Source organism: Ovis aries, chromosome 6 (genome assembly GCF_016772045.2).
Source record: "Ovis aries strain OAR_USU_Benz2616 breed Rambouillet chromosome 6, ARS-UI_Ramb_v3.0, whole genome shotgun sequence".
In the NCBI taxonomy this organism is placed as follows: Eukaryota; Metazoa; Chordata; class Mammalia; order Artiodactyla; family Bovidae; genus Ovis; species Ovis aries.
This window is the reverse complement of record NC_056059.1, coordinates 16,411,616-16,428,201: the sequence shown is the minus strand read 5'-3', so window position 1 is coordinate 16,428,201 and position 16,586 is coordinate 16,411,616. Positions and strand designations below refer to the sequence as shown.

At 35.8% G+C, this 16,586-nt stretch overlaps 1 protein-coding gene across 1 annotated transcript in view; it reads right to left on the bottom strand.

Moving 5' to 3' along the window:
- The window catches only part of COL25A1 (collagen type XXV alpha 1 chain), a 497,004-nt gene that overhangs the window by 432,508 nt on the left and 47,910 nt on the right, over positions 1-16,586 (bottom strand). The window lies entirely within an intron of this gene.

The following is a 16,586-nucleotide window of genomic DNA, read 5'->3' as shown; positions in this document are numbered from 1 at the left end:
CCTTCCCTAAGGAAAATTAATTTCTAAATAACATTTGAAAAATCTCCCTAACAATTTTGGAGCTATTTTGTTGTGACCCTAACTATAGCCTATTCTTTTTATTTACAGTAGTTAAGTTTTATAAAGTCACCACACATGTTAAATTAGCAAATTCTGAACCACTGTTCTTACTGGAAATAGGATGTTAGGTTCCTGTGAGCCTTTGATTCACACCATTTTTGTCAACTGCTCTATATATAACCTATTTTATGAGTGTTTCCATTTTAAAATATCTTTTTAATAGATATTTTTATTCATTAATGTTGAACACGTTGGCAACAGCACTAGCACTCAAGATTAAACAATGCTTGTCTAATACATAATTTGTCCACATCATGGCCTTCCTGTGCTTAGAAACACTAGATAGCACTTAGCACTATACCTGAGGCCATATGAAACGGTGAGACAACCAACAAAAAATACAAACCCCCCCCCCAAAATATGGTACTAAATAGACTGCAAAAAAAAAGTATTTGCTGTTCAATAGTTGAACCAAGAAGGGCAATCATCACCTTGTTAACTTCAGCTGGACATGTGAGCTTTGGGCAACTCAGATTTTTCACCACTCTATGCATATCCATGAATAGCTGCAAAAGTGCTACAGGAACTGACTTGAGGGTTACAAATTTTTGCAAGTAGGTAAGTTGTAAATATGGAATCTATGAATAATAATGATCTACTGTACTTTCACTATCAAGGTGAAAGTCTTTATCTTAGGTTTGATACACACACAGCAATTTTCCTAAATTCTTTTTAAGTGATATAATATTGTAATGAAATACATTATTGCACCATAGTGATGTTATTTGTAACATTTTCAATGATTTATCTTTCCTGCCTCAGGACAATCAACAGCTGTGACATTTAATTAAAAGTTTCGGAAATAGTCTTAATTATAGATATGTATTTAACATTGTTTAAGGACCCAGAAGTTGCCAGAAAGTTCACCACCGATATGTTAATAACCATAGACATACTGTTTCAACTATCAAAAGGGGGAGCACTTTGGCCAATTCAAAGGTTCTATTTCAGAAGCACTTAATTTTAAAAAATTTAAAAGATGGAAAAAGTACATTCAAACAGATTACTTAAATTGGTGGCACAGAAAACAAATGGAGGTTAAGTGACACAGAAACAGAAATAGATTTCTACTACCAAAAATATAAACTCAAAAGTGCTGATAAAAATTGGAAGTTAAACAATAAAATTATTCATGGTCAGTGAAGGTCACTCAATATAACTACTGCTATGACTTATGGATTGCATTTCAGTCTTCAAAAACTACTGAATACTTATAGTCAACACCCAGGTTACATGACAAACTCATCTGTACATCTTGGAATTCTACAGTTTATAAGTTCCAAGATAGAGCTTATCTACAGTTTAGAAGTTCCAAGATAGAGCTGTTATTTCATTCAACACCCTCATTTTACACATAAGACTTCAGCGACTACAAGTTCCCCTTAAGCCAATCTCAAGCTGCATCACATTCTTGTTTGTGATGTGTGATATTATATATCAAAGAGGGCAAACTTTCACAGGGAAATCCAGGAAAGACAACTGCAAGGAAACAGCGGCTCTTTTTACATGACATAAGGTGTGTGGTCAGGGATGTGATAAAAGAAGTCTATTTGGATGGATACTATGACTCGGCTGGCTTTATTTTTTTATATGAATTCTATCCTGATGGTTGAAACGAAATGGCATTTTCTAAGCAGATTTATTCGTGTTTACTGAAATAGATGTTTCTCTATGGCTGACTGGCAACAGGACAGAAGAAAAAGAATGCCTTGCAATTCAAAGACCTGGTTTAAACCTCAGCTCTCCCAGTTACTGTGTGTAATTAGCCAAGTGAGAAACTTGCTGAGATTGTTTCTTCGAGTGCAAAATAAGGAAATTAGATCCTTACACTAACGGATATGTTGTGAAAACTACACAGGCTAAAGTATAAATAGCATCTCACACAGAACTTATATATAATTACTCAACAGTTCTTGGCCATAGGATAATTAATTTCAAAGGATTCTGAAGTCATCACTTCAATATCTTGGGTTAACCAGATGTTAGTAAAAATCCAAATATGATTGCTATTGATTTCAGAAGTCATCCAGTTCTATACACAATCAATTTGTAGAGTAAGTGGATAAAAAGAGAGAAATGTACCTTCAACTCTTAAGTACAAGCATCAGAACTTTGATAATAAGCCACACCATGAAAGAGAACATATCAGAATCCACTACTGACAATTTTTCTCTACCAGTCTCTGACACAAAATACTCAGAACTCATCACATTGATTGATTTTCTAACATGGCACAGAGGAAAAAAAAATGAAACAGGTAAATATTTCTATTTCAGCCAATAAAACTGCAAGAAGACTTTAGATATTGGATCAGAAAATGCTGGTGCTAAGCAACACTCCTGTAATTTTGGCTGAAATTCTGACTCACTTTTTACACATACAGAATGAACGAAACTTTGTCTTCAACAAAAACACTTTCGGATTGAATTATCCTAATAGTTGTGTTATTGTTTTCATGCCTTTGTGAAGCTATCAAGAAAGACATCAAGAACCTTAGTCCACAATGATTCCCTAGTGTAAGACTGCATTATTCTTTAGCGTGAAAAAAGTCCATTCAATTGTTCTGCCGTTACTTCAATAGCATTTTTCATCCTAAGTGATATACATAGGTAACCTCTGTGACAAATCACGTAATCTGGTCTAGACCAGAGAACAATACATTATAAATCAGTGTCTCATTTTGCTATAATTGCCTCCTTAAAATAGCTGTAGCAGGATCAATGTCTCAGATTCTGGTTTATTATACCCGCATTCTTAAAAACATCAATGACAAAACACTAACTGACTAAGGCAGAAGAGCAGCTGGTTCCATGGCTCCATGAAAAGAATGTTCCGAAAACAGTTCAAGAATGTTTGATGCACTTCACAAAGATTCTGTTCTAAAATTTCAAAGCCACATTAAAAAGTGATAATTGCTATCTGCAGTGGAAAAGAGGAAGTCCAAAATGTTGGCATTAGACCGAACGTTAGCAACAACTATCTTTGGATACTTAATGAATTTTGCCTTCTTCCTTTCTGTCAAATATGGCTTTACCCCAAATATTACGAATTGAAGGACTTGGGGCTGGTTTTATTTTTTTAAGGGAGTCACAACTCCTTAATGCTAATCAGCTGTATGCAGCATTCCAATTCACTTAGCAAGACAGAGGAACGTGCTGCCTAATGAAAATACAATCACACTCATAATTAAGTATAATAAATATATTACCTATAATTTTATTTTGAGGCTGCTAAACCGCATTCTCTTTCTCTTGTTCTTTCTTTGTTCCTCCATGTTAATTACACTGGATTTCCTTCTATAGTACCCTGGCTGCCAGATTCATTCTAGTTCAACTAGTACAAAACTATGTCACCTCATGAACATCAGGAAACAGAGAATATTAAAAGATAGTAAATAGATATTTTTCTTTTCCTGACTATTGGAAGAGATAATATTTAAGGCCGTTTGTCAAAGGAAACTCATTGAATGAGCACTGAACAAACATTGGAAGAAATAATTGAAACATTCATAATATAAGCTATGTGCATGATCTTTAGTAATGTGATTCATATTTTTGGGATTCAATGTATTCATCATGTAGGAGACAGGTAATGACTATAATAACACTGATCCACTTCACAAAGATAACAAATGGGCCATCTGACATTACTCTGTAGAACACGAAGCTCCATTACTCATGCTGCAGTGTTCTGCAGCGGGTAATTAGAAGCTTCTAGGGGCCAAAGAACATAATGTACCATACTTAATACCACTTAATAGGTACAATCCTGTTACCATTCTCCAGCTACTGAATAATTTCATGCTCTAAAGATCATAGTTATTGCTTCCAAACATAATAGTGATCCCCAGCTTGAATAATAGAAATTCAGTAAAATATTTCTTAGTTTCAGATATATTCTGATTTCCTACCTACCTACTCCTTACAAACTTTTTCTCAGGGTTCATTATGTTGCCCCACACTGCTTCTTGAAGCAACCTCATTCAAACCTTACTGCATTACAGAAAATTTAAAAAGTGAGTAGAAGCTTATACAGACAAATTTGAAAATTAATCTTAGTGTGACTAAAGTAAATATTCTTCCCACTACAAACTTCATCTTTGCATAAATAAAGATGAAGGCAAGAACAAAAAGCCAAGCCTTGGGCAAGAATTCTCAGTCATTGTCTCCAGTCTTCCATTTTTGAGCTGTTTCTATCTTTTGAGACTGTGCCTTTCCCTTACTGAAGGTTATTCTCCAGAAGTTAACCCTGCTAGCCATGTGGTTGGCTCTCTAACACTCATTCCAACTCCAAATGTTCAAATTGAGCCAACTATGACCATGCCCTTCACTCTGCCAGCAATTAACATTGGTTTCAGGGAAGACTTGGTCTATGTCGATTTGGTTTGCCCAAAGAAGCTGGTTCCCTCTCCCCACCCTCCCACCCCAAGGAATGTGCTGTACCAGTTGCTGCTGGCAGCCATCTTAGATCACGAGAGAAACTTGTCCCAAAATAGAGACTTACTGTATTGATTTGAAGCATTTACAGAAATCTCTACTCAGTCATCAGCTAACAATTAAGCTAACTGAGCAGAGATTTCAGTGGCAGCATCTGACAAAGAGCACAGACCTCACCAAGCTCGTTCAGTAAAGTCATGAAACAGACAAGGAATAGGTGAAGCTCAGTCTACGCCATACGCTGTGCAATTAGGCCTTTCATCACCTTCTTGTGTAATATAGATTTTGCAGTAGAGTTCAGGTGAAATATCCTCTATATCAGGGATATTTATTACCTATATATGGCAAAGTTATGTCTAAGTATATCACCTGCTAACTGGCACAAATTCGGCAGTTAGCTCTAGGTATAACCTTTTCTGTGTGCTTAAACATCTAACACTGATTTCTTGTATACTGATTATACTCGGTAGTTATTTTATTTGTAGTCTTCATAAAATTGCTTGAAGGTAAAACTTTACAGCCTATTGCAAAATAATAACAGTTCAAAAAACACAAAGTTACAAAAAATTGGAATATAAAACCTTGGAGAAATTTTGCCAAACATTTCTTCACTCTTGTAATATCATTTAAATAAGTTCCAATATGTATTTAAAAATCTAACTTATAAAACTTTGTTATACAAAAATTTTTCAAGACTATATCTGTTGAATAAAACAAGATACACTTAAGAAACTAAGATAAATTTGTATACATAACAGCCATTTTGAACTTTCTTATTTGCCAGGCATCAGAAGCAATAGAACCTAGCAGAGAATATTATTCCTGAATTGGAGGAAACCCAAAGCCATTCCCCAAACATGTTTAACTTCTCCAGTTTATTCTTTGTTTTTTTTTTTTAATTAATTAATTTATTTTAATTGGAGGCTAATTACTTTACAGTATTGTAGTGGTTCTCGTCATACATTGACATGAATCAGCCTTGGGTGTACATGTGTTCTACATCCTGAACCCCCCTCCCACCTCCCTCCCCATCCCATCCCTCAGGGTTGTCCCTCCAGTTCATTCTTAAAAGCTCTCATAAAATTTATGGGTACAACCATAAATGGCCACTTCCCCCACTCAGTACTTCAGGAAATGAATAAATAATGGTCAGTCCATAAGCCTGGCACAAAATGTAGTTGACTGTTAAATACTGTCTATATTGAAAAAGTTATCCTAATCCACGAAAGGTATTTTGACTCTGAGTCTCCTCTGAATAACTATTTTCTAGAAATACATCATTATTTCTTATTTTATACTTTAAGATTATCTTGTTTGTCTTGAGATTTAATATTTCTCTCTAATGATTTATATTTTTAAAATATCAGTTTATAGACCATGTTAAAAGCTAGACATATTATATACCAGTCTTTTTATTACCTTTGTTCCTCAACAGGAATTTATACAGAAGATAATCAGACAATAGTGAGCTCTTTTTTGCTCCTCAAAAAATTTTTCTAAAATATTGAAGGAAAATTTTCTAGAAACATTGTTATAAATTATGTGTAGTGATCACTGAAAAATGATCATGTTATTACTTTAATGTAACATTAAAGTTTATAAAGAAATATTTTGACTAGCAGCTACGCTACCATGGTCAGTTGAACATGCTAAAAAGCTAAGGGACTGATCTGAATCAGTTATGCACAAGAGATGTAATTTACAACAGGCCCTATTTCATTACCATGCTAGATATTATCCCAGCATTCAAGTAGCAGTACTTTGTTCTCTTTGGTGGATAACCAGAAAGGAAATATAAAAACATCTCCAATGTGATCTACACATTACAAACAATAAGTGCTGAGACAATGACTGCTCAAAGAAAATGGCACAACCAGAAAAATGAAAAGGAGGAGCAATTCATCTGTCAGTGGAGATGAATAAAACATCTCATGCCTGAGGCATTTTGAAAAATTCTCTTTCAGAATTCAACATATTTGGGGAGAAATTGGATTTCAACCAGATGGAACTCTTCAAATGCAAAGTTTACAAGGGTATAAACCTTCAACTGAGGCAGTAAAAAGAGACATAAAAATTATATGAGTAAACAAGGGAGTTTACCCTAAGGATTATTTAAAGCCAAGATTGGAGAATTTCCACTCTTACTAATGCACAGAATGTATGTTGGTAAAGGAATGGTTTAATGGCAATCTTTGAACCAACTGTTCTGGAATTCATTCCATTATTGCTAAAAGAAGATACAACATCCTTAAACTTTCAGGATCATGCTTCTCAATAATATCCAACTAAAATCTACCATCCTTCAAAGGCCATTACAAGGACCACCATCTCCCAGAGACCTATTTCCAACCCTACCCTCCACCGGGCTCCAAGCAATTTTCTCCAATAACCTTTCAGTTTCACGTGGAAGTCCATTACATCTTTCTCACGGTGCACTTACTAGCGTACTGCTGCCTTGAATCGTCAAAGGCACAGGAGTGTCAGTTATGAACAGGCTCTGCAGAGAGATAGACTTGAGTTCAAACCCTGAGACTGTCACTTGAGCTAGCGGTTTAATCTCTCTATGGTTCAGTTTACTGAGCTGTAAAAAAGGGAGGATAATAATATTAGGACTTTATAAGGTCAATGTAAGAATTAAATAACACACTTGCCTGCCTCGGAGTTTAGCAGTCCATTAAGCTCAACCATTGCTACTGAACTGTGATCACTTGTACATCTTATCTCATACAAAATTATAAATCTTTTCTGAAAATTGTAAATCTTTTACAACTAAAAAAATTACAAATCTTTTTAATTCCATGAAAGCACTTAATTGCTTTCCTAACATCAATTTGTGTTACTTTGAATGAAGATTAATTCTTCTAGAACACTACACAATGCCTCCCACATTTATTTGTTGAATAACTGTTCACTTACTTAGTATTCATACCACCAGTGTTTCAGCTGAATACAAAGACAAGAAAGGAAGAATTTTCTGCACCTCAGGGTGTCTGTCTGCTTGTTTGCTATTAATCTATAAATTTAAAGGACTAAACTAGACAATCTCTAAGGTATCTTTCAGTCTTCACATTCTAGAAACCTGTAATATCCATTAGAGTCAAATCATTCTTGTTCTCCATTGAAGCTACTGCTTTTTAGCTTTGCCAGCACTTTATCTTCCCACTTGAATGCCCTCTTTCTTTCCAAAACACCATCTATAAGGTTTATATTTTCTAGAGTGCCATATTTCTTTATTTTCACCTTCTTTGTCCAGTCCCTAAAATAACAGACACCTTGTTTAAATCATCAAGATCTACTGCTAAAAATTGTATTAAGGCATATATATATATATACACATATATATATATACACACACATATATATATACATATATATACACACACACACACACATATATACACCAAAGAGGGTGGTCTTATTTTCTAGATGGTTTCTGAGCACACTGTCATTAAATCATCTGTTAGCTACTTAATGGGAGATCTTTAGAGGAAACAGGTCATGAGATATCTCAAATCTAAGAAATATTTACCTAAAAGAAAACATCTGACCTGAGAAATAAACACTACCAGTTTTAGCCTTGGCACTCCTTTAGTCCTCAAGTCCTTCTGAGTTTACAGATGGTCTTAATTAAAAACAAGTAGTTTCTAATTTATAGCACAGGAAACATTTAGAATTTGTTGTTGAAGTAGAGTTAGTGGAACCTAGTAACCCCAATCTTACCCACAGAAAACTACCTCCGTGACTTTAATTCATTTGTACAGATTCCTGATGTGTTCATAAGTCTTTTTTATTACACATATAACACACTTCTGTTGCACTTTTAAAAAATTGACATAAAGACACCATATCAAGTCTTGACTTTTTTCCACCTGTGTCCTTCAGTTGCGTCAAGCATGTAAGTGCTGCTGAATACAAAGACCAAGAAGCCCTGGGTCTGGAATATTCATGGCTAATGGGCTTCATCTTTCACAGAGCCCACATTCTCTAACTGTGACATCAGTGTCCTGAGCCTTTATAAAGTGGAATACTGCTTGCTTTGCACATGCTTGTATGCTTGTCATCCCAGCTTTTCCTACAAAAACTCCAATAGCTGCTGTGTTTCACAGCCACGTTTCCTCACCTTTATATCATTTGTGTAACAAGTCATTTTCTACCACCAGTTTTTCTAATAGTCTATTATGCTTGAAAGTCTTCAGCCTCATTTTCTAAAGGCAAACCCTAATCTTGGAATAATGAATGTTCTTAACCCATATGCACTCCATTTCACTCCCTATAATAAACACACACACCAACACACAATCTGTCAAAGTTTGTCAAGAGGTGGAGCGGTGGGGTTGAAGGTCAAATTAAGAATGGTAGCTTTATGGTCTGGGAGACTAGCCAATATTAGTGTTCCTAAGATGGAGCTTGAGCTGGACAGGGTTTGTGGTATAAACCCAGTAGACCATAAGTCATATACTACATTTGAATTATTCTTCTTTGTTACTTAAACTCACATTCTATGTGAAAGTTATCTTGATATTGACATTATTTGCATTTAGACACTCACACTTTTATAATAACATGTGTAAGTAACTGGCATTTTTATTTCATGAAAACTTTCTTCACTCTTTTACTCCCACAGTTGGAGAAATTCTTTACACAAGTGATTATTCATTGTTAACTTAGCAAACCTATTTGTATTTATTTCATTAAACTAAAAAAATCTTCCTCTAAGTTGTTTTTGATATCTTTAAAAACTTTAATTTTTCAATATTAACTAGCCTACTTAAACTATCATGTCAACTAATAGTTATATTCATAAACTAAATAAAATTTTGCAATGTAGGAGGGGGAAGAAAATAGGAGTAAACAGAGTGTCACCTTAATATTAGGGCTTCATCTCTTTTTGATCCCATGAGTCTTCATGCCATCAACACACATGGAAAAAATTGTGCTATGAACTTGGAAGGAAAAGGTTTAGGAACCAACTCTGTCTCTGAGATGAAAGAGGCCTCTGGGTGCAGCTGGAACACCGCCAAAAGCTTCAAGGACCAGATAGTTGCTCTTTATTCTAAAAGGAACGGTTTTTTAAAACCTGTACCCAATTTGTAGGGTCCAAATTTCACTCTACTAAAGTGGAGAAGAGCCACAAAGATGATTAAAGGGTTGGAAAGTAATATCTATGGGGAAAGATTAAAGGAACAGAGATTATTGCGCCTGCTGAAGGGAAGACTGATGGATGATTTAATAACATTCTTAAGGTATTTGATCAGTTATCCCAGTGACCAGCTGTTCTCTATCGACAATGAGGAGAGAACCAAAGGAAATAACCTTAAATTCCAATATGAAGGACTTAGGTGAGATCTAAGAGATCTCTCCGAGAGCTGGGTTGTTTAATAATGGAATGCACTATCGTCTCTAAAAGTCTTCATGTCTGACACAGATGACCCTCTCTGGAGTTGGGAGCTGTGGTGCCAATGGCAAGTTAGGAGGATAAATTCTCTCGTGTCCCTTCTGTATCTATAAACCTGTGATTTTGAGTCAGATTCTCTTATGTCTATTTTAATATACATGAATTGTGTAAAAAATTACTGGAGGCAGTGAAGTTAAAAGTCAAAGTCCAAAGAGGTCTGGAAGATAAAACTTTTCTACATAAAGGGTTCTTAGAACTTGCCCAAAGCCCCAGACTACAGTAGACCTCCTTTCTTGACTTTACAATCATGTTAAAACACTATCCTCTTTACTTATCCTGAAATAGGCAGAAGGATATAAGAAGAAAAGAAACAGAAGCAAATTTGTTTCATCATAAAAATAGCCCAAACATAAACACTGAACTCCCTAAGTCAAGGTAAATTACCCATGTGCAATGGAAAAGCATAGTGTCTACTCTATGGGATATTCTTTTTTCCAGATCTTAGTATCCACTGAAATATTAGGAAAAGCAGGATAGGAATATCTGTAAAGTTCACAGAATTATCAGAAAAAGTGCCGTGTCACTTTGTGGGCCTTCCAATGATTTTATTTTTCACTTAAATGTACTCACAAGATCCCACTGTTTTCTTTCTGTTGAAGTAATTTGCAATAATTTTAGGGGACTTTACAAAGTGAATAAAAAGGAATTGAAGCATCTGCAATTCAAGGCATTTAAGCTTTAATTCACAGACGGCAGCCCTGAGAATAATTACCAGGGTCTAGTCATTTTCTGCTACACTGCACATGAAAGGCATGCTAACACTATTTTTTTAAAAGATATCTTGAGATGCTATATTTTTAGAATTGTTGTAATTCCTCACTTGAGTGATTCAATAACTGCATTACTTGCTATATGGTCCCCAAAAGAGCTTACATAACTAAACATATATAATGATAGGCACTCAAAATTAAGTGTCTTGGACAGTGGGTTGCTTTCCAGAATATTTGATAAGGGGAAATGAAACAAATCTTTTAATATTGGCTTCCTAGGAATTCTTAAGCCTATAATGATATATTATCCAGAAATGTGTGGACCTTGAGAAAAATTTTTGTGTCTTGATCTGTCCATTTTATATCTTTATATTTTATAATCTCTTTTCAAATAGCTGTAAACTGAAAATCATTTCATACACTACACAGTTTATGTGATCTGATTTTAAAACTAAACCTCAAAGTTCCTCAATATGGCACTAAAACTGAAACACACAAAACAAAATTTAAAAGTTTGGCTACTGTCATATCTTAGGAGGAGGTTAGGTGACTATATTACATATCTTACTTTTGAGAGTGAAGGGGGTTCTATTAATAATTAAACCAGAAGAGCAGGCAAACCCCAGAATTGTCCTAGGCAAACTAGGAAATAGGGACACCTGTCTCCTAGACCAACACGACCCTGTTATAAGCAAAGACAGAAGCCTGAAAGGTCTCCAGGTACTTGGCGCTCTGGGTTGGGACTGGTATGCAGGACATAATTAACTAGTATGAAGGTGTGGAAAGAAAGCTTGTTTTGAAAGTCAAAGCATCTACTGAAGGGTCACTCCAGAGAAGTGAAATAACATTTCTGAAATAACAGAGATGTTCTACCATATGTAGAGAGCATAGTGATGGGCAAAGAAAAGGCAGAAAAAACTCAAGAAATACAGTCAGAAAGTAGCAGGTTTGATTGGAAGTCAAGAGGTGGATCCATTCATCCAGTCTGTGCAGATATTAAACGAACAAGGACTAGATTGACCCTGAATGAGGGACTGGAGCACAGTCGTGATCACAAAGGCAGAGCATCAGGCAGACACACAGCAGATGGTAACTGACAAAAGTGCAGCACAAAGTAAGGACTAATCTTAAAAATATAAAGAAGCCTTATGTAAAGAACTATATTCAAGAAGGAAGGGGGAAATGCAGAGACTGGGCCTTAGCTACTGGTTTGGGGGTTTTTTTGTTTGTTTTTTTAATAGGTGATCCTCTAGTTGTGCTTTCTTAAGTAATAAAAAAATAGTATTCTAAAAAAGCATAGGTAATACACAAAATGAAAACACTAACAACAATAAAAGCATCCAAAGTGCCAGGAAATTATTTTTTAAGCAGGAAGATAGACATTATCTCAGAGGGATATTTCAAATTCCGTAAGTCTGCTCAGAAGCAACATTATAAACAGGGCAATTATACTGATCAATGTTCAGACTTTCCTTATGATATTGCATGTAAAATCACATATTTTATTATAAAACTAAGGCAGGAGAAGAAGTTGACAGCAGAGGATGGCATGATTGGATGGCATCCCTGACTCGATGGGCGTGAGTCTGAGTGAACTCCGGGAGTTGGTGACGGACAGGGAGGCCTGGTGTGCTGCGATTCATGGGGTCGCAAAGAGTCGGACGCGACTGAGCGACTGAACTGAGCTGAACTGAAGCACAAGCACATGATAAACCTTTATAGCCAGCATTATAGGAGAGCCAGGGAGCTACTAGTTCCAACAGCAAGCAAGTCATTACACTTAAAACTTCCGAGGCAAAATCACTGTCAGTTCCACCAGTGAAATCTGGATCACTGGATATTAAAACAATGTAAGAAAAGTACACAGTGTTCTAATTGGCGATGAATGAGTTTCCCATCTTCCCTGGTCTCAATGGTAAAGTATCCACCTGCAACGCAGGAGATGCACAAGACACGGGTCAGAAAGATCCCTGGAGAAGGAAATGGCAACCCACTCCAGCATTCATGCCTGGAGAATCCCATGGACAGAGGAGTCTCGTGGGCTACAGTCCATAGGAGGGCAAAGAGTCAGACACAACTGAAGCAATTTGGCACTCACGCACACGTGAGCTCCCCATCATAACTCAAGGCATTCATTTTCCCAGAAGTGATTTGAAATCATACTGCATGACCTTTCTAACATATTTATTATAATTAGTGTATCTTTATAGCCAAATCGAAATATATCTGAATAAACACTCAACAAATCTTAAAATTTTATAAATATTTTAGGGTTAAACTGCACTCTAATTCTTTTGTAGAGTTGACTCCACTGTGCTCATTTATTCTCCACATATGAATCTATCCTCTTTCTCCTATTCATTCCTCCCAACTCTCTCATTAAGCATCTTCATTAATATATGTATTCATTCTACAAACTCTAAGTCATCTAGGAAGAGGTCTCTGTTCTGGAGTTTGTGAGGGAATCAAAGATGAAACCACATGAGTTTTACCTTTAAGAAGCTTATATGAAAAAATCCACAAAAATGAACAGTGGAGTAAAAATATTATAATCACTGTAATCAAAAAGAAACAGAAACAAATAGAAAACCTAAATAAATGACTAAACCAAATAAACACATACATACAGAGAACAGAGTAGTGATTACCAGAAGGGACGAGAGAGGAAGGGTGGAATGGGTAAAGGGGATCAACTGTATGGTGACACATGAAAGCTAAGCTCTCGGTAGTTAACACACTGTAGTGTGTACAGAAGTTAAAATACAATGCGGTACAAACACAAGTTATAAAATGTTACAACCCAATGTTACCTCAACTTAAAATTTTTAAGAAACAGAATAGGTGCTCTAAAGTTTCAGATGTTTGTCTGAAACATCAACCCAGCTCTCTGGTGGACAGCTGATTAGTGAGGGGTATGGGAAAGAGCCACCAAGCAGCTGCACCATTTTTCAGGGATAAAGCCTGATGGTTAATGAAGATGAATGTAGGGCAACTAAGCAGTTAAAGCCCTTGATAAGTGCAGAGGCATTGCTTAAGTTGGCACCTGGGCAGAAATTTTCCAATTACTTTTCTGACAGCATTCTTATAAAGAAGACAGGTAGTGGCATGCAATTAACCTTCTGGTTCATGCACTTATTCAGCAACAATTACTGAATGCCCACTGGATGCTGGAAATGGTAGTAAGAACTAGATATTGTAACCACCTTAACTAATTCATAGGCTTCCCTGGTGGCTCAGTGGTTAAAAAAAAAAAAAAAAAATCCGCCTGCCAATGGAGGAGATGCAGAAGATGGGTTCAGTCCCTGGGTGGAGAAAATCCCCTGGAGAAGGAAATGGTAATTCATCCCAGTATTCTTGCCTGGAAAATCACATTGACAGAGGAGCCTTGTGGGCTACAGTTCATGAGGTCACAAGAGAGTCAGACATGACTTAGTGACTAAACAACAAACTAATTCATATACATAGTGGAAAATGTTCAGAAATACCTTCCTTATGTTCAAATCCAGTTTTTGCCTTTAAGAGCCCAGCTCAAATGCCAGCTCCTCTAGAAAGGTTTTCTCGAGTAACCCAGGCCAAAGTAACAGCTCTTTTCTCTAAATTCTCACAGCATTTTGTTTGGATCTTTTTGACGGGACATGATATTATCCCCACATTGTAATTATTTCTTCATATCACCTCTTAATAGACTACTGGCTTTTCCCTAGTGGCTCAGATGGTAAAGAATCTGTCTGCAATACGGGAGACCTGGGTTTGATCCCCAGGTTGGGAAGATCCCCTGGAGAAAGGAATGGCAACCCACTCCAGTATTCTTGCCTGGAAATTCCCAAGGACAGAGGAGCCTGGCAGGATACAGTCCACGGGGTCCCAGAGAGTTGGAAACGAATGAGCAACTAACACACAATAGACTACAAGTAACTTGAAGCCAAGAGTCATATCATCTTCTTATTCCTCAGGGCATAAGGTAGCTCCTTGCAAAATGAATATAATGAGCTACCTTCTGTCCACCCTGGTCCAAAACAAATTATTATATATCTGGGGGGGGGGGGGAACATTGTCTTATTCTCTATAGTCAAAAACAATCTCGAGGAATAAACAAAGATTTTATATATATGTGTGTATGTGTGTGTATACACATGCAACACAGTAATAACCATAGTTTTAATGCCAATGATTACTGATCTATCACATTTTCAAGATTAAACTTAACCTGTGCATCTACTAAAGAAAGTGTTAAAAAAAAAAAGAACGTGTTTATTTTAAAAAATTACCTGTAAAGCAATTATTCTCCCATTAAAAATTTAAAATTACAAAAAAATTACCAAAGTAAATATGCATGACCTACTTAAACTTCCTAGGTGAACTGTTCTTAAGTACTTTAGAACATTAATTACACGAGTTTTTTAGGCTCATTAAAGCATGCCCAGTAATACTTCTACTGTCCTCTATGCACACATTAGTCAACAAGAAAATTGGGTTACTGTGTGTATTTAAAATATTTTAGATTTATGCTCACTTAGAAATAACCTGTAATTCATATAGTTTGCTAATCCAGGCACATTTCCTTCAATGCCCTAATTAGTGCGAGAAAGCTTAAAATTTTGGAAATATACTGAAACACTTATGGGTTACTTCCAACTAAGTAAATGGAAGGTGGGATTAAAACCCACTTTCTTTCTTGAGAATTCACCTGCAGTGCTGGAGACCTTGGTTCAGTCCCTGGGCTGGGACGATACCCTGGAGAAGGGAAAATCTACCCACTGCAGTATTCCGGCCTAGAGAATTTCATGAACGGAATAGACCACGGGGTCACAAAGAATCGGACATGACTGAGCAACTTTCACTTCACTTCTTTCCTGAGAAGCTGTATGTGGTATAATAGAAAGCATAATGAGTTATAAGATTAGAGACCTGGATTCTACAACGTGTTATGTGTATATGTGCATATGTTTATATTACACATGTGAATGTGTGTGTGTATGTACACACACACACACACACACACACACACATATATATAATGTTACATTATGTTGAATATATGTCCCCCTCATTTTAACCAACCATGGATTATAGGCAATATAGAAATTATGTTGTACTCATTTTTCTATCCCCTAAAATGTCTATATAAGTGCCTTGTGCATGGTAGTTAGTAAATAAATTTTTATTAAATTGAGCTGAATTTAAAGAAATTCCTTTAATAAGCTTGCCTGTTACTACATTTTGATCAACATGCTTGAAAATGAGACACATTGCTCAGCAGTGAAATTTTTCCAATTTTTAACAGGGCTTCCAAATCAATAGATAAATTCACTGAAATAAATTCTGGATTTCTTTTGAGAAGAAAGAAAACAGAAAAAAAAAAACAAAATTAACATTTCTTGAACTTTACCATGCACCAAGCACTGTACTAGGTATTTATGCAGAATTCTCTTAGTTTCAAAAAGCTAATGCAAATTTAAAGCCTACAAAAATCTCATTTGTTAGGGATGCCTTGGTGTCACTGGGCAAAGAAAATGCTATCTTTTTTCTAAAAGGTGAAATCTGGCAGTTGAACTAATAGAAAAATACGTATCTTGTTTGAGTGGGGAAAATACCTCTTCTCAGTGAAAATTTTTACTTAATTGGGAGCATTCTGTTACTTGGAGCAAAACAACAACAACAACAAAAATACAACTTTTGATACTTTTCAAGAATTCTAAGCTTAGCCATAATGAAAAATTATTTCGCTCATAAATAGTATCCTTGTAACATCTAAATTCATACATTTCAAGAGTAACTTCATCATACACTACAATTTAATTTAAAAATAAAACTTAAATCATCAAACCAAAAAAGTGCCATATTGCTAAAACAAACCCAGACCCT